Genomic DNA, 18,761 nt, shown 5'->3' on the forward strand with positions numbered 1-18,761 from the left:
ATCTGGTTGGTTGCTACTGTTGTTCTTCCTATGGGGCTACAAACCCCTTCAGCTCCTTCAGTCCTTGTCCTAACTCCTCCATTGGGGTCCCCACTGTCAGTCCTATGATTGGCTGCCTGCATCCTCATCAGTATTGGTCAGGCTCTGGCAGAGTCTCTCACGGGACAGCTATATCAGACTCCTGTCAGCAAACGCTTCTTGGCATCAGCAATAGTGTCTGAGTTTGGTACCTGCATGTGGGATGGATCCCTAGGTGGGAAGTCTCTGGATGGCCTTTCCTTCAATCTCTGCTCCACTCTTTGTCCTGCATTTCCTTTTGTCAGGAGGAATTCTGGATTAATATTTTTGAGTTGGGTGGGTGGCTCTATCTCTCAACCGGACGTAGTGCCTATCCACTGGATATCGTCTCTACAGGTTCTCACTCCCCTTTGTTGGGTATTTCAGTTAACGTTCTCCCTGTTGGGTCCTGGGAACCTCTTGGGTTCCTGGCATCTGGGACTTTCTAGTTGCTACCGCCAGTTCCTCCTGCCCTACTGCTACTCTCCTCAGTTCAAATTCCTGACCCTCTGTACTCCTCCCCTAACTCCTCCTGTATCTGAACCATCCCCCCTGCCCCCGTCCAGTCCCCTCCTCTCTCACTTCCACATCCCTCTCTCTCTCTCTACCTCCTGAGATTACTTTCTTCCTCCTTCTGAGTAGGACTGTGGTATCAACAGTTTGGTGTGTTCTACTTTCTTCTCGAGCTTCATATGGTCTGTGGATTATATCTGAGCTTCTTTTTGGCTAATATATGCTTATCAGTGAGTACGTACCATGCGCGTTTTTTGTGACTGGGTTACCTCTCTCAGAATGATATTTTCAAGTTCCATCCATTTGCCTGTAAATTTCATGAAGTCATTTTTTTAAATAGCTGAGTAGTACTCCATTGTGTAAATGTACTGTATTTTCTGTATCTATTCCTCTGTTGAAGGACATCTGGGTTGTTTCCAGCTTCTGGCTTCTGAAAGTCCTCTATCGTCATCATGAGATGTGATTTTAAATCAGAATCTTGCTTTTTCCGGTGTGTTGGTGCATCCATGACTTGCTGTGGTGGGAGAACTTGGTTCTGATGATGCCAGGTATCCTTGGTTTCTGTTGCTTAAGTTCTTGTGCTTGCCTCTCACCATCTGGTTATCTCTGGCATTAGCTGGTCTTGCTGTCTCTGACTGTAGCTTGTTCCTCCTGTGAGCCTGTGATCCTAAGTGTGTCAGCACTCCTGGGAGACCAGCTCTCTCCAGGCAGGATTAGGGTGGGGAGAGCTTTGGCACAGGGTTAGCTCTGAGTACAAATGGAAACCAGAAGCTTAAATATCTTTTAAATGATAAAACTATACATAAGTGAGCCTATTTATCTTGGATGACTGAGTAGGGAAATATTGCATGGCATTTCTGTCAGCATGCATGTCAAATTCACTGGACTGAAATGAGGTGGGATTAACATTTAGATTCTCTGCCTGTTGTATAAGTGATGGTGTTCTTGGCTCTCAGAGCCCTTAGAATACTCCAATTTTAGGGGATAGGTAAATTGTTTTGTGCAGCATTTATAAGAAAAAAAGTAGCAGGTCTGGTTTTTTCTAGATTGTATCTATTAGCTAATATGAAGTGCTGGTGAAAACAGAAGGTGTGTGTGTGTATGTGCGTGTACATGTGTATGTTCATGTGTGTGTTATATGTGTGTTGTTTGTGTATATGTGGTGTGTGTATGTGTGTTGTTTGTATATGTATATGTATATGTGTGTACGTGTGTATGTGTGGTATGTGTGTGTTATATGTGTGTTGTTTGTGTATGTGTGGTGTGTGTGTGTACATGTGTGTGTTATGTGTGTGTGTGTTTCTGTTGTAAGGATGATTTTGGCTGCTGTATGTGGCTGTTGACCTTACATTTTCTGGGAAGTATTTATTAGGATTTAAATTTTTCTCTCAGTTTTTCCCAATGCACTGGCTATATTTTCCTGTGTATGAACATGCCTTCTCTCTGGAGCATGGCTGACAAGACAGTCTCCTTTTCAATGTATTCCAGAGCCTGGAAAGAAAAATTTTAGTTATTATTTATGTGAATAATGACAGGAATTTCCCCTATAATTCTAAAGGTTGCTTAATATTGTTTTACTTGTGTCTGAGTTCAGTGCTTTGCTCTGAAGTGTAGTGAGAGACCGAATTTTGAGGTTGAAACTCCATCTTCGAGAACCTGACCTAAGTCTGAGGTCAGGTAAATGAGCAAGCTTGTATTTAGCATCACCTTCCAAGTTATCCCCCAACAACACCTGAGCCTTGCTCCAGTTTCTAGGCTAACCCCAACGAGACCTGCACCTACAGGCTAATGTTTTCCAACAAATCCAGCATTTTCAGTTTAATCCCCAACAAGCCTGCCCCCCTGCCTAACAACCACCAATGTGGAGAGAAGCAGAAGTTAAGTTTATGGTTTAACTCCCAGCACCAGCCAATTATGCTAAAGACCACAGCAGCTCTCCAGGCTACTATATTAGCCAGGCTAGAAACACTCACCCCTCCATGGCTACTTTGTATAAAACCTTGCCCCATAAGTGTTCAGGGCTCTTCTCCATCAAAACCGTCCTGCATGTTGGGGGGTGGGGTGGGCTGAGCCCAAGCTCATGCTTGAATAATGGCTCTGGTGTGATTGCATCATTCTGCCCCTGACTGGTCTTTTGGGGTTCACTAACACTTCCTTGGCACTACAATAGTGTGTGTATTTGGCTTTAAATAGAAGTTCTCCCTTCTTCCCTTCCCTTCCCTTCCCTTCCCTTCCCTTCCCTTCCCTTCCCTTCCCTTCCCTCCCCTCCCCTCCCCTCCCCTCCCCTCCCCTCCCCTTCCCTTCCCTTCCTTTCCCTTCTCTTCCTTCCTTCCTCCCTCCCTCCCTCCCTCCCTACCTCTCTCTCTCTCTCTCTCTCTCTCTCTCTCTCTCTCTCTCTCTCTCTCTTTCTTTCTTTCTTTTACCATCATATTGCAAGTTGATGAATGGCAGTGTTTAGGGATAATGATTCCTCCTGCTGTTTTTATTTGAATCCAGCTGAAGTGCTTTGTTTATGTGTATGATGTGTCTGCAAATATGTTACTTGTAGGTTCTCTTAGGGGGTTAGGGGGCATTAGGTTCCTCTGAACTGGACTTATGGTTGTGAGCCCCTAATGTGGTTGCTAGGAACTGGACCCTGGTCCTCTGCAAGAACAGTGGGCACTTAAACACTGAACCATCTCTTTTAATTTTTAACCCTCATTTTGTCTATGCACAAGTGGGAGTTACTAACTAACAATTTATCACAGGAGAAAATCACTGTAAGAGGACAGGGGTGTAGCTCAGTGGTGAAGTTCTGCCTGTAGTCATGTGACTTGAGTATGATCACCACAGCCTCTTAGAATTGCTGTGAGAATAAGGGTGAGACTTTCTCCATATTTTCTTACAGTGTGATACCTCATAAACTAAAGCTTTTAGATAGACAAAATTAAAATATAAGCGAAGAAGGAGCTGGCATACTTTAATTATATCTTACTTCAGAAATAAATATTTTTAAAATAAAATTTTATCGTCTAATATTTGAAGTAGATACTGATATTAGGACTTCCTTAGGCAAATATGTTTATACTTATGTGGGTGCATGTGTGTGTGTGTGTGTGTGTGTGTGTGTGTGAATATTTCTAGATTCACAGATGAGAGAAAAATGCAAAATATTTGTCTTTCTGAGTTTGATTTATTTCACTTAAATTCTTTTAAAATCCTATTAGTCCTCTGGCAGATACATTGTTAGCAAAGCTTTCTCTAATATTCTATAAGCTTCCTGAACTATTGGTATCATTTATAGATAGCCCTTGCTTGTGCCTTAGTTTGGAGTATTTTCTCTGTTTTCTTTTAGAAGTCCAGAGTTTCATGTTGTGCTGGTTAGTTTTTTCCATCCATCCATCCATCCATCCATCCATCCATCCATCCATCCATCCATCCATCCATTCCATCCACTCACTTTATGTCCCCATCACAGTCCCCTCTCAAATCTCCCCCCTCATACAGCCCCGTCCCCATGTCTCATTCTTTCTCCTCTGAGAGTGCGGAGGGCTCCCCTGGATACCAACCCACTCTGGCACATAGCTCACTGCAGGACTGGACATATCCTTTCCCACTGCGGCCAGACAAGGCAGCCCAATTAGGGGATCAGGGTCCATAGACAGGACAGCCCCTGCTGCAGCTGTTGGACTCACATGAAGACTCACATGAAGACAAGCTGAACATCTGCTACATATGTGAGAGGTGCCTATGTATATAGTTACATAGGAAAGTCCATGCATGCACCTTTACATGTAGTAATGCTTTTATTTGTCTTCATTTTTAATGAAATTTGGTTTACCGGTGTTCCTTAAATCACTATGAACTGATTTGCTTTGCTTTTTTTTTTATTCCTGACTAATTTACAGATTAGTTTTAAATCTGACTTTTCAGTTGCTAATGTGGCTACATCTTTGTCACTGTTGCTCTTGTTTTCTCTACTTGCTTTTCCTTGGAGTGTCTTTTCATTCCAAGGTTGTTTGGGTCCTTACCACTGAGCTGTTTTTGTGTGTCACAAATACATGGGTTCTAGTTCTGAACCCAGTGGGGCTAGCCTGTACCATTTGGTGGGGAACTGAGGCCATTTTAACACTCAGAGTTATTTTTGACAGGTAGTTATTCTTTTTTTTTTAATTATTAATTTGAGTATTTCTTATTTACATTTTGACTGTTATTCCCTTTCCCGGTTTCCGGGCAAACATCCCCCTAATCCCTCCCTCTCCCCTTCTTTATGGGTGTTCCCCTCCCCACCCTCCCCCCATTGCCGCCCTCCCCCCAACAATCTAGTTCACTGGGGGTTCAGTCTTAGCAGGACCCAGGGCTTCCCCTTCCATTGGTGCTCTTACTAGGATATTCATTGCTACCTATGAGGTCAGAGTCCAGGGTCAGTCCATGTATAGTCTTTAGGTAGTGGCTTAGTCCCTGGAAGCTCTGGTTGCTTGGCATTGTTGTACATATGGGGTCTCGAGCCCCTTCAAGCTCTTCCAGTTCTTTCTCTGATTCCTTCAACGGGGTTCCTAACCTCAGTTCAGTGGTTTGCTGCTGGCATTCGCCTCTGTATTTGCTGTATTCTGGCTGTGTCTCTCAGGAGCGATCTACATCTGGCTCCTGTCGGCCTGCACTTCTTTGCTTCATCCATCTTGTCCAATTGGATGGCTGTATATGTATGGGCCACATGTGGGGCAGGCTCTGAATGGGTGTTCCTTCTGTGTCTGTTTTAATGTTGCCTCACTATTCCCTGCCAATGGTATTCTTGTTCCCCTTTTAAAGAAGGAGTGAAGCACTCACATTTTGATCATCTGTCTTGAGTTTCATTTGTTCTAGGCATCTAGGGTAATTCAAGCATTTGGGCTAATAGCCACTTATCAGTGAGTGCATACCATGTGTGTTTTTCTGTGATTGGGTTACCTCACTCAGGATGATATTTTCCAGTTCCAACCATTTGCCTACGAATTTCATAAAGTCATTGTTTTTGATAGCTGAGTAATATTCCATTGTGTAGATGTACCACATTTTCTGTATCCATTCCTCTGTTGAAGGGCATCTGGGTTCTTTCCAGCTTCTGGCTATTATAAATAAGGCTGCTATGAACATAGTGGAGCACGTGTCTTTTTTATATGTTGGGGCATCTTTTGGGTATATGCCCAAGAGAGGTATAGCTGGATCCTCAGGCAGTTCAATGTCCAATTTTCTGAGGAACCTCCAGACTGATTTCCAGAATGGTTGTACCAGTCTGCAATCCCACCAACAATGGAGGAGTGTTCCTCTTTCTCCGCATCCTCGCCAGCATCTGCTGTCACCTGAGTTTTTGATCTTAGCCATTCTCACTGGTGTGAGGTGAAATCTCAGGGTTGTTTTGATTTGCATTTCCCTTATGACTAAAGATGTTGAACATTTCTTTAGGTGTTTCTCAGCCATTCGGCATTCCTCAGCTGTGAATTCTTTGTTTAGCTCTGAACCCCATTTTTTAATAGGGTTATTTGTCTCCCTGCGGTCTAACTTCTTGAGTTCTTTGTATATTTTGGATATAAGGCCTCTATCTGTTGTAGGATTGGTAAAGATCTTTTCCCAATCTGTTGGTTGCCGTTTTGTCCTAACCACAGTGTCCTTTGCCTTACAGAAGCTTTGCAGTTTTATGAGATCCCGTTTGTCGATTCTTGATCTTAGAGCATAAGCCATTGGTGTTTTGTTCAGGAAATTCTTTCCAGTGCCCATGTGTTCCAGATGCTTCCCTAGTTTTTCTTCTATTAGTTTGAGTGTATCTGGTTTGATGTGGAGGTCCTTGATCCACATGGACTTAAGCTTTGTACAGGGTGATAAGCATGGATCGATCTGCATTCTTCTACATGTTGACCTCCAGTTGAACCAGCACCATTTGCTGAAAATGCTATCTTTTTTCCATTGGATGGTTTTGGCTCCTTTGTCAAAAATCAAGTGCCCATAGGTGTGTGGGTTCATTTCTGGTTTTCAATTCTGTTCCGTTGGTCTATCTGTCTGTCTCTGTACCAATACCATGCAGTTTTTATCACTATTGCTCTGTAATATTGCTTGAGTTCAGGGATAGTGATTCCCCCTGAAGTCCTTTTATTGTTGAGGATAGTTTTAGCTATCCTGGGTTTTTTGTTATTCCAGATGAATTTGTGAATTGTTCTGTCTAACTCTTTGAAGAATTGGATTGGTATTTTGATGGGGATTGCATTGAATCTGTAGATCGCTTTTGGTAAAAGGGCCATTTTTACTATATTAATCCTGCCAATCAATGACCATTGGAGATCTTTCCATCTTCTGAGGTCTTCTTCAATTTCTTTCTTCAGAGGCTTGAAGTTCTTATTGTACAGATCTTTTACTTGCTTGGTTAAAGTCACACCGAGGTACTTTATATTATTTGGGTCTATTATGAAGGGTGTCGTTTCCCTAATTTCTTTCTCAGCTTGTTTCTCTTTTGTGTAGAGGAAGGCTACTGATTTATTTGAGTTAATTTTATACCCAGCCACTTTGCTGAAGTTGTTTATCAGCTTTAGTAGTTCTCTGGTGGAACTTTTGGGATCACTTAAATATACTACCACATCATCTGCAAATAGTGATGTTTTGACTTCTTCTTTTCCGATCTGTATCCCCTTGACCTCCTTTTGTTGTCTGATTGCTCTGGCTAGAACTTCAAGAACTATATTGAATAAGTAGGGAGAGAGTGGGCAGCCTTGTCTAGTCCCTGATTTTAGTGGGATTGCTTCAAGTTTCTCTCCATTTAGTTTAATGTTAGCAACTGGTTTGCTGTATATGGCTTTTACTATGTTTAGGTATGGGCCTTGATTTCCTATTCTTTCCAGGACTTGTATCATGAAGGGGTGTTGAATTTTGTCAAATGCTTTCTCAGCATCTAATGAAATGATCATGTGGTTTTGTTCTTTTAGTTTGTTTATATAATGGATCACGTTGATGGTCCGTATATTAAACCATCCCTGCATGCCTGAGATGAAGCCTACTTGATCATGGTGGATGATTGTTTTGATGTGCTCTTGGATTCGGTTTGCCAGAATTTTATTGAGGATTTTTGCGTCGATATTCATAAGGGAAATTGGTCTGAAGTTCTCTTTCTTTGTTGGGTCTTTGTGTGGTTTAGGTACAAGAGTAATTGTGGCTTCATAGAAGGAATTCGGGAGTGATCCATCTGTTTCAATTTTGTGGAATAGTTTGGATAATATTGGTACGAGGTCTTCTATGAAGGTCTGATAGAATTCTGCACTAAACCTGTCTGGACCTGGGCTCTTTTTGGTTGGGAGACCTTTAATGACTGCTTCTATTTCCTTAGGAGCTATGGGGTTGTTTAACTGGTTTATCTGTTCCTGATTTAACTTCGGTACCTGGTATCTGTCTAGGAAATTGTCCATTTCCTGCAGATTTTCAAGTTTTGTTGAATATAGTCTTTTATAGTAAGATCTGATGATTTTTTGAATTTCCTCTGAATCTGTAGTTATATCTCCCTTTTCATTTCTGATTTTGTTAATTTGGACACATTCTCTGTGTCCTCTCGTTAGTCTGGCTAAGGGTTTATCTATCTTGTTGATTTTCTCAAAGAACCAACTTTTGGTTCTGTTGATTCTTTCTATGGTCCTCTTTGTTTCTACTTGTTTGATTTCAGCTCTGAGTTTGATTATTTCTTGCCTTCTACTCCTCCTGGGTGTATTTGCTTCTGTTTGTTCTAGAGCTTTTAGGTGTGCTGTCAAGCTGCTGACATATGCTCTTTCCTGTTTCTTTCTGCAGGCACTCAGCAGTATGAGTTTTCCTCTTAGCACAGCTTTCATTGTGTCCCATAAGTTTGGGTATGCTGTATCTTCATTTTCAATAAATTCTAAAAAATCTTTAATTTCTTTCTTTATTTCTTCCTTGACCAGGCTATCATTGAATAGAGCATTGTTCAACTTCCACGTATATGTGGGCATACTTCCCTTATTATTATTGAAGACCAGCTTTAGGTGGTGGTGGTCCGATAGCACGCATGGGATTATTTCTATCTTTCTGTACCTGTTGAGGCCCGTTTTTTGACCAATTATATGGTCAATTTTGGAGAAAGTACCATGAGGAACTGAGAAGAACGTATATCCTTTTGCTTTAGGATAGAATGTTCTATAATATCTGTTAAGTCCCTTTGGCTCATGACTTCTCTTGTCTGTCTACGTCTCTGTTTAATTTCTGTTTCCATGATCTGTCCATTGATGAGAGTGGGGTGTTGAAATCTCCTACTATTATTGTGTGAGGTGCAATGTGTGTTTTGAGCTTTAGTAAGGTTTCTTTTATGTATGTAGGTGCCCTTGCATTTGGGGCATAGATATTTAGGATTGAGAGGTCATCTTGGTGGATTTTTCCTTTGATGAGTATGAAGTGTCCTTCCTTATCTTTTTTGATGACTTTTAGTTGAAAATTGATTTTATTTGATATTAGAATGGCTACTCCAGCTTGCTTCTTCTGACCATTTGCTTGGAAAGTTGTTTTCCAGCCTTTCACTCTGAGGTAGTGTCTGTCTTTGTCTCTGAGGTGTGTTTCCTGTAGGCAGCAGAATGCGGGGTCCTTGTTGCGTATCCAGTTTGTTAATCTATGTCTTTTTATTGGGGAGTTGAGGCCATTGATGTTGAGAGATATTAAGGAATAGTGATTATTGCTTCCTGTTATATTCATATTTGGATATGAGGTTATGTTTGTGTGCTTTTCTTCTCTTTGTTTTGTTGCCAAGACAATTAGTTTCTTGCTTCTTCTAGGGTATAGCTTGCCTCCTTATGTTGGGCTTTACCATTTATTATCCTTTGTAGTGCTTGATTTGTAGAAAGATATTGTGTAAATTTGGTTTTGTCATGGAATATCTTGTTTCTCCATCTATGTTAATTGAGAGTTTTGCAGGATACAGTAACCTGGGCTGGCATTTGTGTACTCTTAGGGTCTGTATGACATCTGTCCAGGATCTTCTGGCTTTCATAGTTTCTGGCGAAAAGTCTGGTGTGATTCTGATAGGTATGCCTTTATATGTTACTTGACCTTTTTCCCTTACTGCTTTTAATATTCTTTCTTTATTTTGTGCGTTTGGTGTTTTGACTATTATATGACGGGAGGAGTTTCTTTTCTGGTCCAATCTATTTGGAGTTCTGTAGGCTTCTTGTATGCTTATGGGTATCTCTTTCTTTAGGTTAGGGAAGTTTTCTTCTATGATTTTGTTGAAGATATTTACTGGTCCTTTGAGCTGGGAGTCTTCACTCTCTTCTATGCCTATTCTCCTTAGGTTTGATCTTCTACTGAGTCCTGGATTTCCTGTATGTTTTGGACCAGTAGGTTTTTCCTCTTTACATTATCTTTGACAGTTGAGTCGATGATTTCTATGGAATCTTCTGCTCCTGAGATTCTCTCTTCCATCTCTTGTATTCTGCTGGTGAAGCTTGTATCTACAGCTCCTTGTCTCTTCTTTTGGTTTTCTATATCCAGAGTTGTTTCCTTGTGTTCTTTCTTGATTGCTTCTATTTCCATTTTTAATTCCTTCAACTGTTTGATTGTGTTTTCCTGGAATTCTTTCAGGGATTTTTGTGACTCCTCTCTATGGGCTTCTACTTGTTTATTTATGTTTTCCTGGAATTCTTTCAGGGACTTTTGTGATTCCTCTCTGTAGGCTTCTACTTGTTCTCTAAGGGAGCTCTTCACATCTTTCTTGAAGTCCTCCATCATCATGATCAAATATGATTTTGAAACTAGATCTTGCTTTTCTGGTGTGTTTGGATATTACGTTTTTGCTTTGGTGGGAGAATTGGGCTCCGATGATGCCATGTAGTCTTGGTTTCTGTTGCTTGGGTTCCTGCGCTTGCCTATCGCCACCAGGTTATCTCTAGTGTTACTTTGTTCTGCTATTTCTGACAGTGGCTAGACCGTCCTATAAGCCTGTGTGTCAGGAGTGCTGTTGACCTGTTTTCCTGTTTTCTTTCAGCCACTTATGGGGACAGAGGGTTCTGCTTTCGGGCGTGTAGTTTTTCCTATCTACAGGTCTTCAGCTGTTCCTGTGGGCCTGTGTCTTGAGTTCACCAGGCTGGTCTCTTACAGCAGAAAAGTTGGTTTTACCTGTGGTCCCGAGGCTCACGTTTGCTCGTGGGGTGCTGCCTATGAGCTCTGCGTGGCGGCGGCAGCAGCCAGAAAGATCTGCGGCACCCTTTCCGGGAGCTTCCATGCACCAGGGTTCCAGATGGCATTTGGTGTTTTCCTCTGGCATCAGAAATGTGTGCAGAGTGCACTCTCTTCTGGTTTCCCAGGTGTGTCTGCCTCTCTGAAGGTTTAGCTCTCCCTCCCATGGGATTTGGGTGCAGAGAACTGTTTATCTGGTCAGTCCCTTCAGGTTCCGGCGGTGTCTCAGATGCAGGGGACTGGCTGCTCCTGGGCCCTCCTCTACGGAACCCAGAGGCCGTATACAGTTTCCTCTTGGGCCACGGATGTGGGCAGGGGTGGGCAGTGTTGGTGGTCTCTTCCGCTCTGCAGTCTCAGGAGTGCCCACCTGACCAGGCGGTAAGGGCTCTCTCCTACGGGGTTTGGGAGCAGAGAGCTGCTGCATGCAGGGATCCACTGGTTTGGGACTCCCGCTAAATACCGAGGCAGTTATTCTTAATTCCTAACATTTTGCTGTTTTTGTAGTGTTCGGTATTTTTCCATTCCTAGCTCGCACATACGGTATTATAATACAATTTATTCTTCCCTACACCCTCATGTGTGTATTTATTTCCCTCCTTAATATGTAGGTATTTTTCTCCAGTGCTAGCGCAGTGGTCATAAATTCCTTTAGTTTTTGTTTCTCCCGGGGTTTTTCTTTTCTCCTTCAATTATAACGGATAGGTTTGGTATATACACAGTAATCCAGTTTGGCAGTTACTGTGTTTCAAAGCTTGAAATACATTACTTCATGCTCTTCTGTCAGAGTTTCTGTTGAGAAATCTGCTATTATTCCAATGGGCTTGCTTTTGTGTGATTTGATAATATTGTCTTGTGGCTACTGTACTTTCTTTGGTCTATATTCCCCCTGGACTTATCTGTTTGGCATTGTAAATGCTTCCAGTATCTGCATAGTCATCTCTCTATCTACATTTGGATTTTGTTTTGCTATTGTTTTATTGAATATACTTTTTTTAAAAATCTCATACCTTTTCTCTCTATGCCCATGATTCATGTACTTGGTCTTTTGTGTCCTCTTTGTACTTTATCATATCTTTGTTGTGTGGACATTTTAATTCACATACATTTGTCTCCAGACTTGTTTTCATAGTCCACTCTCCTACAGATCCACTCCATTTCCCCTGAGATTTTTACTTGGTGGAGTGAGGTTGTCATTTTTATTTATTTTTTTATTTTTTTCCATAGTTCTATGTGTCGATTGGCTTCTCCTTTCATAATTGTATTGACACCGTTATTACATTCACATGCATGTGTTGTCTATGACTGTATTCAGGGGGTTAGTTGTGTCCTCTTTTAGTTTGCTGACGTATCTTAGAATAATTCTTTCTAATTCCTCATCTGTTATTCCATCCATTTCACTCTCATTGCAACCCAGTACTATGGAATTGATAACTTTTCCAGGAGATGTGTTGCCTTGAGTTTTTATGTTTTTCGTACTGAGATTTTTTTTCACATCTAGGATTAAATTATAGGGTGGATTTTATTTTCAATGTCTCCTTCTTTCTCGTTGAAGTTCTATTCAGTTTTCTACTAGGACTAGATAGTGGTAGGGTGGAGGTCTTGTTATTCCTCCTAGACCATGTGTGTTTGTAGGCCAGTGTTTATGCTGAGGTAGTCATTTGCATCTCTCTTTGCATCTGATGTTACATGGAACAATGGAATCTTGGTAAATGTAGAAGAGTCCAAATCCAGAGTCAAACATCTCCTTTTGCACTATGTGGTTGATGACCAATGAGTTTTTTATGTGTAGGATGGTCTGAACCCAGACACCTATTGTTTACTAGGCAGTAACTAAGAATATTAACTAAGAAAGACAAGCTAGGGCCATGGTTGTATGTGACTGGCTAGCCATATACACAGAAGCCCTTGTTATAATTATTTTCCTATCACTGATGTCTGGATGACTCATCATTGACAGTTATATGTCTATGAGAGATCACTTCCTCAAATTCTGCATCAACCAATCGTTTACCCAACTCAGAGAGAGCAGGAGTTTTCGTGTCAGAGGCTATTCAAAATGAGTTTCTTTCTTTGATAATAGAATTATATTTTCTTTCTCCTGAGTAAGTCAAAGATTTAGTTAACACACACACACACACACACACACACACACACACACTTTGTTATTATGCATAGAAGAGATGGCTATAAATAGTTAATTATCACTAATTAGGATAAAATTAGCAGTTTTTTTTTGAAAAATAGTCCATCTATAGGCTCAGCATGGCTATATTTTTGGCTGGTCATTCCCGTGTAAGGTTATACTTTAAGCTTTTACTGGACTAAAATATATCTCATGTGAATTCAGGAGTATAAGACATCAGCAAAAGGATTCAATGGCAGGCAACAGAGTCTGAGTCAGAGACACCCCCCCCCCATTGTTAGGGGACCCATATGGAGACCAAGCTGCACATCTGTTATCTATGTGCAGGAGGGTTAGGGTCAGCCTCTGGATGCTCTTTGGTTGGTGTTTCAGTCTCTGTGAGTCTCATGAGCCCATGTTAGTTGGGGAATGGGGGACAGGGGTGGGAATGCGGAACTGGGAGAAGAAGAGGAAGGGGAATGTGATCAGGATGTAAAGTGAATAAATAAATAAAATAAAAGAGTTCAGCAAAGAGCAAAGTAGGGCTGACACGGGCTCTGGTTGTCTGTCTTTCAGGGAAGATTAGTGAATGCCTAGAGCTTAAGTGCTTCATGCAATATAAAATCCAGCATTTGAACTGTTATTAGCATATGGGTTTCAAATTGTAAATGCAATTTTATGTACTAATCTTATTCTTTTGCAGGCATTTATGTCTATGGTCTATGTTAGATCTGTGTCAAAATCACAAATGAGATACAAGAGAGTGGGGTTGCTACAGCTTGGTGTAAAGCACACCTGAATTACAGGTGAACAGAAAAGATGCACTTTATTTTATATCTTGGGTCCCATGGCTGGGGACTTATAGCCAGAGACAGACCAATATAAGAAAGCAAACAAATTTACCTATGGGAGTTTCATGTAACACTGGTTCTTTCAGAAACAAAGACCCAATGTGTGTGTGTGTGTGTGTGTGTGTGTGTGTGTGTGTGTACATATACATATAAATCATATACATATATAATATGTCAATGTTATGTAGGGTAAAAGTAGAAAAATTTAAAAAGTACATAGCATCTACTTGGACTTTTGTGTAAGAAATTTAGACAAAATGATAAAGTATAAAGTCAAGGTATTTTTTAAATTTAATACATAGAAAAATCTTTGGTGAGACAAATCTTTGTGACCCAAGGAAAGTGGAGAAAGGTGATAGTTGCTGTTAGCATAGATATTTGAGGAAGAAGTCTTTAGAAATAATTCAGATCAGAGTCATCACTTGATAAATAGAAGGACATTAGTTCCTTGTCTCAGTCTTGACTGTAGCAGATGAGGCAATGTAAGCATATTGGTCTGGTGGCTCCGTGGCAGCATTGGTTCCAGGGAGTTTCTATTTACCTTTCTCTGCATACAGTGATACTTTCTCATTTATTCAATTGTACTGAGAAACTGTGCATATCATTTCTCTATGATACTTTTTTTTTCTTTTTTTTTTTTTATTAACTTGAGTATTTCTTATATACATTTCAAGTGTTATTCCCTTTCCCGGTTTCCGGGCAAAATCCCCCTCCCCCCTCCCCTTCCTTATGGGTGTTCCCCTCCCAACCCTCCCCCCATTGCCGCCCTCCCCCCATAGTCTAGTTCACTGGGGGTTCAGTCTTAGCAGGACCCAGGGCTTCCCCTTCCACTGGTGCTCTTACTAGGATATTCATTGCTACCTATGGGGTCAGAGTCCAGGGTCAGTCCATATATAGTCTTTAGGTAGTGGCTTAGTCCCTGGAAGCTCTGGTTGCTTGACATTGTTGTACTTTTGGGGTCTCGAGCCCCTTCAAGCTCTTCCAGTTCTTTCTCTGATTCCTTCAACGGGGGACCTATTCTCAGCTCAGTGGTTTGCTGCTGGCATTCGCCTCTGTATTTGCTGTATTCTGGCTGTGTCTCTCAGGAGCGATCTACATCCGGCTCCTGTCGGTCTGCACTTCTTTGCTTCATCCATCTTGTCCAATTGGGTGGCTGTATATGTATGGGCCACCTGTGGGGCAGGCTCTGAATGGGTGTTCCTTCAGTCTCTGTTTTAATCTTTGCCTCTCCCTTCCCAGCCAAGGGTATTCTTTTTCCTCATTTAAAGAAGGAGTGAAGCATTCACATTTTGATCATCCGTCTTGAGTTTCGTTTGTTCTAGGGATCTAGGGTAATTCAAGCATTTGGGCTAATAGCCACTTATCAATGAGTGCATACCATGTATGTCTTTCTGTGATTGGGTTAGCTCACTCAGGATGATATTTTCCAGTTCTATGATACTTTTTTAATCCTGAAAGTGTTAGTATATTTAAACCAGTAGTTTATGACAAAACAAATTCATAGGCAAGTTTATATTCTTATAATGAATATACTTTATTTTTAAACTTAAATATTAAATTATATAATTTAATATAATTGTTTAATATAAAATGATTAAACATTACAAAATTATATTTTTTATATTGAACAATATAAAATTTAATTTAAAAATAAAAATACATACTCACTAAGGATGACATAAAATACAGAAAGACATAAGGAAGGAGTGACAGTGACTAGTCATAAGCCACTTATTTCTCTGAATTCCTCTCCCAGGAGTGCACTAGACACGCAGACCTTGGTAGGATGAGCTTACATATCAAACCCATCCATAGTTGTTTCTCTTGCCTCACCCATGCTTTGTCTGGACACCTTCTGTCTTGCCATGAACCCAGGAGGATTTGGGCTGTTACTTTCAATCTACGTTGCCATTCCTTGGAGCTACCAAATATATTTAAACTATTCATTTTCCAATATCAGTTTGATTTTAAAAGTCTGCTGCCTCTGAATGTCTTAGGAAGGGTTTCAATGCTTCCTGAGTAGCATGGCCAATAATTATGACTATTTTTTTTCAGTACTAAAATGCCAGCTTAGCTATTTTAGCCAGGCATGTTTCTTGCTATCTTCAAAGTACACCTGACTTTCTCAGGTGATTCATCTTTATGCATAAAACTCTTATTTTTGCTTCACAAGGGAGTAGAAAGCAAACCATAGATAAAGCCAATGAAGTGTCCCAGTCTTTAAGATAAAAATCACTCTGCCATCCACACGTTTGAAGGATAGCTACCACAAGAGTTACTGGGTAAGGGAACACCAGTGGATATCAGGCACAGTGGAGTCTGGATAAATGGTTCCCTTTGGAATTGTGCCACATTGGACCTTCATGGCTTCATGTTTTGCCTTTGACCACCACTTGAATGCAACTATTTCCTTTGAGTTTGTTTTCTGATGACATTTGCATACACACACACATTCACATTTACAAATGGGATATTATATTCCTATATACCAAATGCGTCTACCTATAATTTGTATGTCATATCTCTAAACTTCTATGTAATAATACTTGAAAATAGAACCTTTAAAAAAGTAATTAAGCCTTCAGGGTAGAACATTCTAGAAAGGGATCAATGTCTTGTAAGAGGAAGTTAAGTATTTCTCTTTGTTCTTTGCCATGTGAAAACACAACAAGCTATAAAACTTTGAGAGGGCTCTTACAAAATCCGGCTATGTGGTCATCATGGTTTTGGACTTTCAGCTTTCAAAACTTTGAGGAAAATAAAGGAGCCACTCAGTCTATCCCACTGATTCCATTCATAAGAAAACACAGAAGGGCTGAGTTACTTATTTTAGTGGTCATAAAATCCCGAGGATTGACTTGGGACAATTTAAACCAAGTGAGATGTCAACACAATTCTCATGTGGTGAAGAATATATCAGTGTCTGGCGAGGTGAAAAGCTTGTTGGTGGATAGGTCTGTGCATCAGTGGAAGGTTGATTCAGGTCCTACGAGGACACTTCCTCAGAACCTGTCTGAGCTGCGCCATGTGTTAAGCATTTTGATAATTGAAGTGACTGTGGGAGTGAATCCAAAGAGCAAGGACACAACCTAGAGACTGCCAAGTGTGGGAGGCACTGAGGAGGTGCCTTCAGGTCACATCCGGCAGGGACGTTCGCTCTCCACCACTCATCACTTCACAGCAACACGGAGGCTCTTCAACAGTGACTGAGGACAGTTGCTATGGATACATACAGCTTACAAGAGAATATTTAGTTTTGAGTGCGTTAGCAAGATACAAACAATTTTTACTGATTGAAATGGACATCATGAGAATAATTAGACATACTGGGGTAAAGAATTAAAAGTGTATTTGGAGTCTTAGGGTTGTCCTTTAAAATTTACCACATGGTGACTGAGTTTGTGTGAATTCAAAACAGCCTTGTGCTGTGCCGCCATCTTCCTCTAAGTATTACTGCACAGTTGTGGGTCGGCTGTGCTGTATTTGACTTTTAAAAATAAGCACTGAAACATACATGTCAGAACCAACATTTTTAGCAAACAAATTGGATTTATATTTCTCAGAAGCTCACATGGATTTATGGGATAAATATTTCTCTCAATCTTGCTTTTTTGAGTTCAAATTTATCCATATTTGTTCTTTAACTAGGTCTCCAGATTTAACCTAGGAAAGATAATTATAACTATCAGAAAATCCAACTTCTCTGGGTTCATAGGATCGAGGTGGCCGTTGACTTGACATCTATGAACAGATTCATATTATGAAGGCTATTTGATTTTTATGTAGGATATTTGATTAGTTAAAAGGATAGTTTAGCATTGAAATACTGAATAGTATGTTTTCAATGAAGATTTATTACTATATATTTCAATTCTTCAGCTAACATATATATTTAGATAAATAAAAGAGAAATCTATCTTGCTAGAAAGTTTACAAAACCGCCATAAATAGAAAAAGAAATTTTAAAAGTTCTGCATAATCTTATCATCAGTGTGTATTCTGCCTTTTGAAAAATCCACTAACAGTTGCACACATGTGCAAAATTCCCAACATATATCAGTAATTTTCAGCTTCCAACCAAGTAATTTATTTTAAATGTTTGCCATGTTATACATTTTCCCTTACATTTAATGCCCCTACAGAAGCCCATAATATGAATCACATTTATTCAAACCCTATATCTCTTAGGACTCCCAACTTCACCAATCTTTGTTTCTGATCAAATGGTTGGTTGATTGTAATATGCACAACTTTCAGAAGCTCACTGTAGACTGTTCTCTCTAGGTTATAAACTAGCATTCCTTTCTCCAGCCCGTTAGTGCATCTTTTTAATTCCTCAATATTTCTTTTTCTTTTTTCTTTTTTTCGGAGCTGGGTACCGAACCCAGGGCCTTGCGCTTGCTAGGCAAGCGCTCTACCACTGAGCTAAATCCCCAACCCCAATTCCTCAATATTTCTTATTAAGTCAGACAATACTCATTTGTCCGTGGTATATTTTTTTTCCTGTGAACTGAACACACTGCTTACTTGCCCCTTTTAAAGCATGCGAAGGCTTTGCTCTTCCCAGGCTCTCCCTGTATCACACCTTGCAGCTCTCTAAGTGATGTCTTTGTATCTTAAATTACAAGGGCCGCAAAATTCATTTCCTCTGGAAGTTCAAATGGCAGATGAAATCTATGATTTATGCTGTTTAGGACAGGGCTTGCTGACATTCAAAATGCCATAAACATAAATCACCTTACACTATCCCTACCTTTCATCAACATATTATGTGGGACTAAAAAGGAAAAAAATGTTAATATTGCTCATCGTCATCCACAGTCCCTGAGCGGTTGCCGGAAAGGGCTTTCAAGTTCTGATTTGACATCCAGCCGGTACACAGAGAAGAAAATTTGACTTCATGAGACAACTTGATGTAGTGGAAGGCCTTTAGACCTAGGCATCTTGTTTCAAATCCTGTTTCTGCCACTTACAAATGTAAGTTGCTGCGAGCACTGGTTTTGTTATCTCCCTCAAATAGCTGGCTTATTAGAGGAGTTTTCCACCTG

At 40.5% G+C, this 18,761-nt stretch overlaps 1 long non-coding RNA gene across 1 annotated transcript in view; it reads left to right on the forward strand.

Annotated features, from left to right (window-relative positions):
- Positions 1-670: 670 nt before the first annotated feature.
- Positions 671-18,761, forward strand: part of LOC147996560 (uncharacterized) — an 83,445-nt gene continuing 65,354 nt past the window's right edge. Inside the window, exon 1 of the long non-coding RNA XR_015672572.1 lies at positions 671-804. This is a non-coding gene — a long non-coding RNA (uncharacterized LOC147996560). The remainder of the gene's footprint in view (positions 805-18,761) is intronic.

This window comes from Rattus norvegicus, chromosome 2, assembly GCF_021556685.1.
Source record: "Rattus norvegicus strain SHRSP/BbbUtx chromosome 2, alternate assembly SHRSP_T2T, whole genome shotgun sequence".
NCBI lineage: Eukaryota > Metazoa > Chordata > Mammalia > Rodentia > Muridae > Rattus > Rattus norvegicus.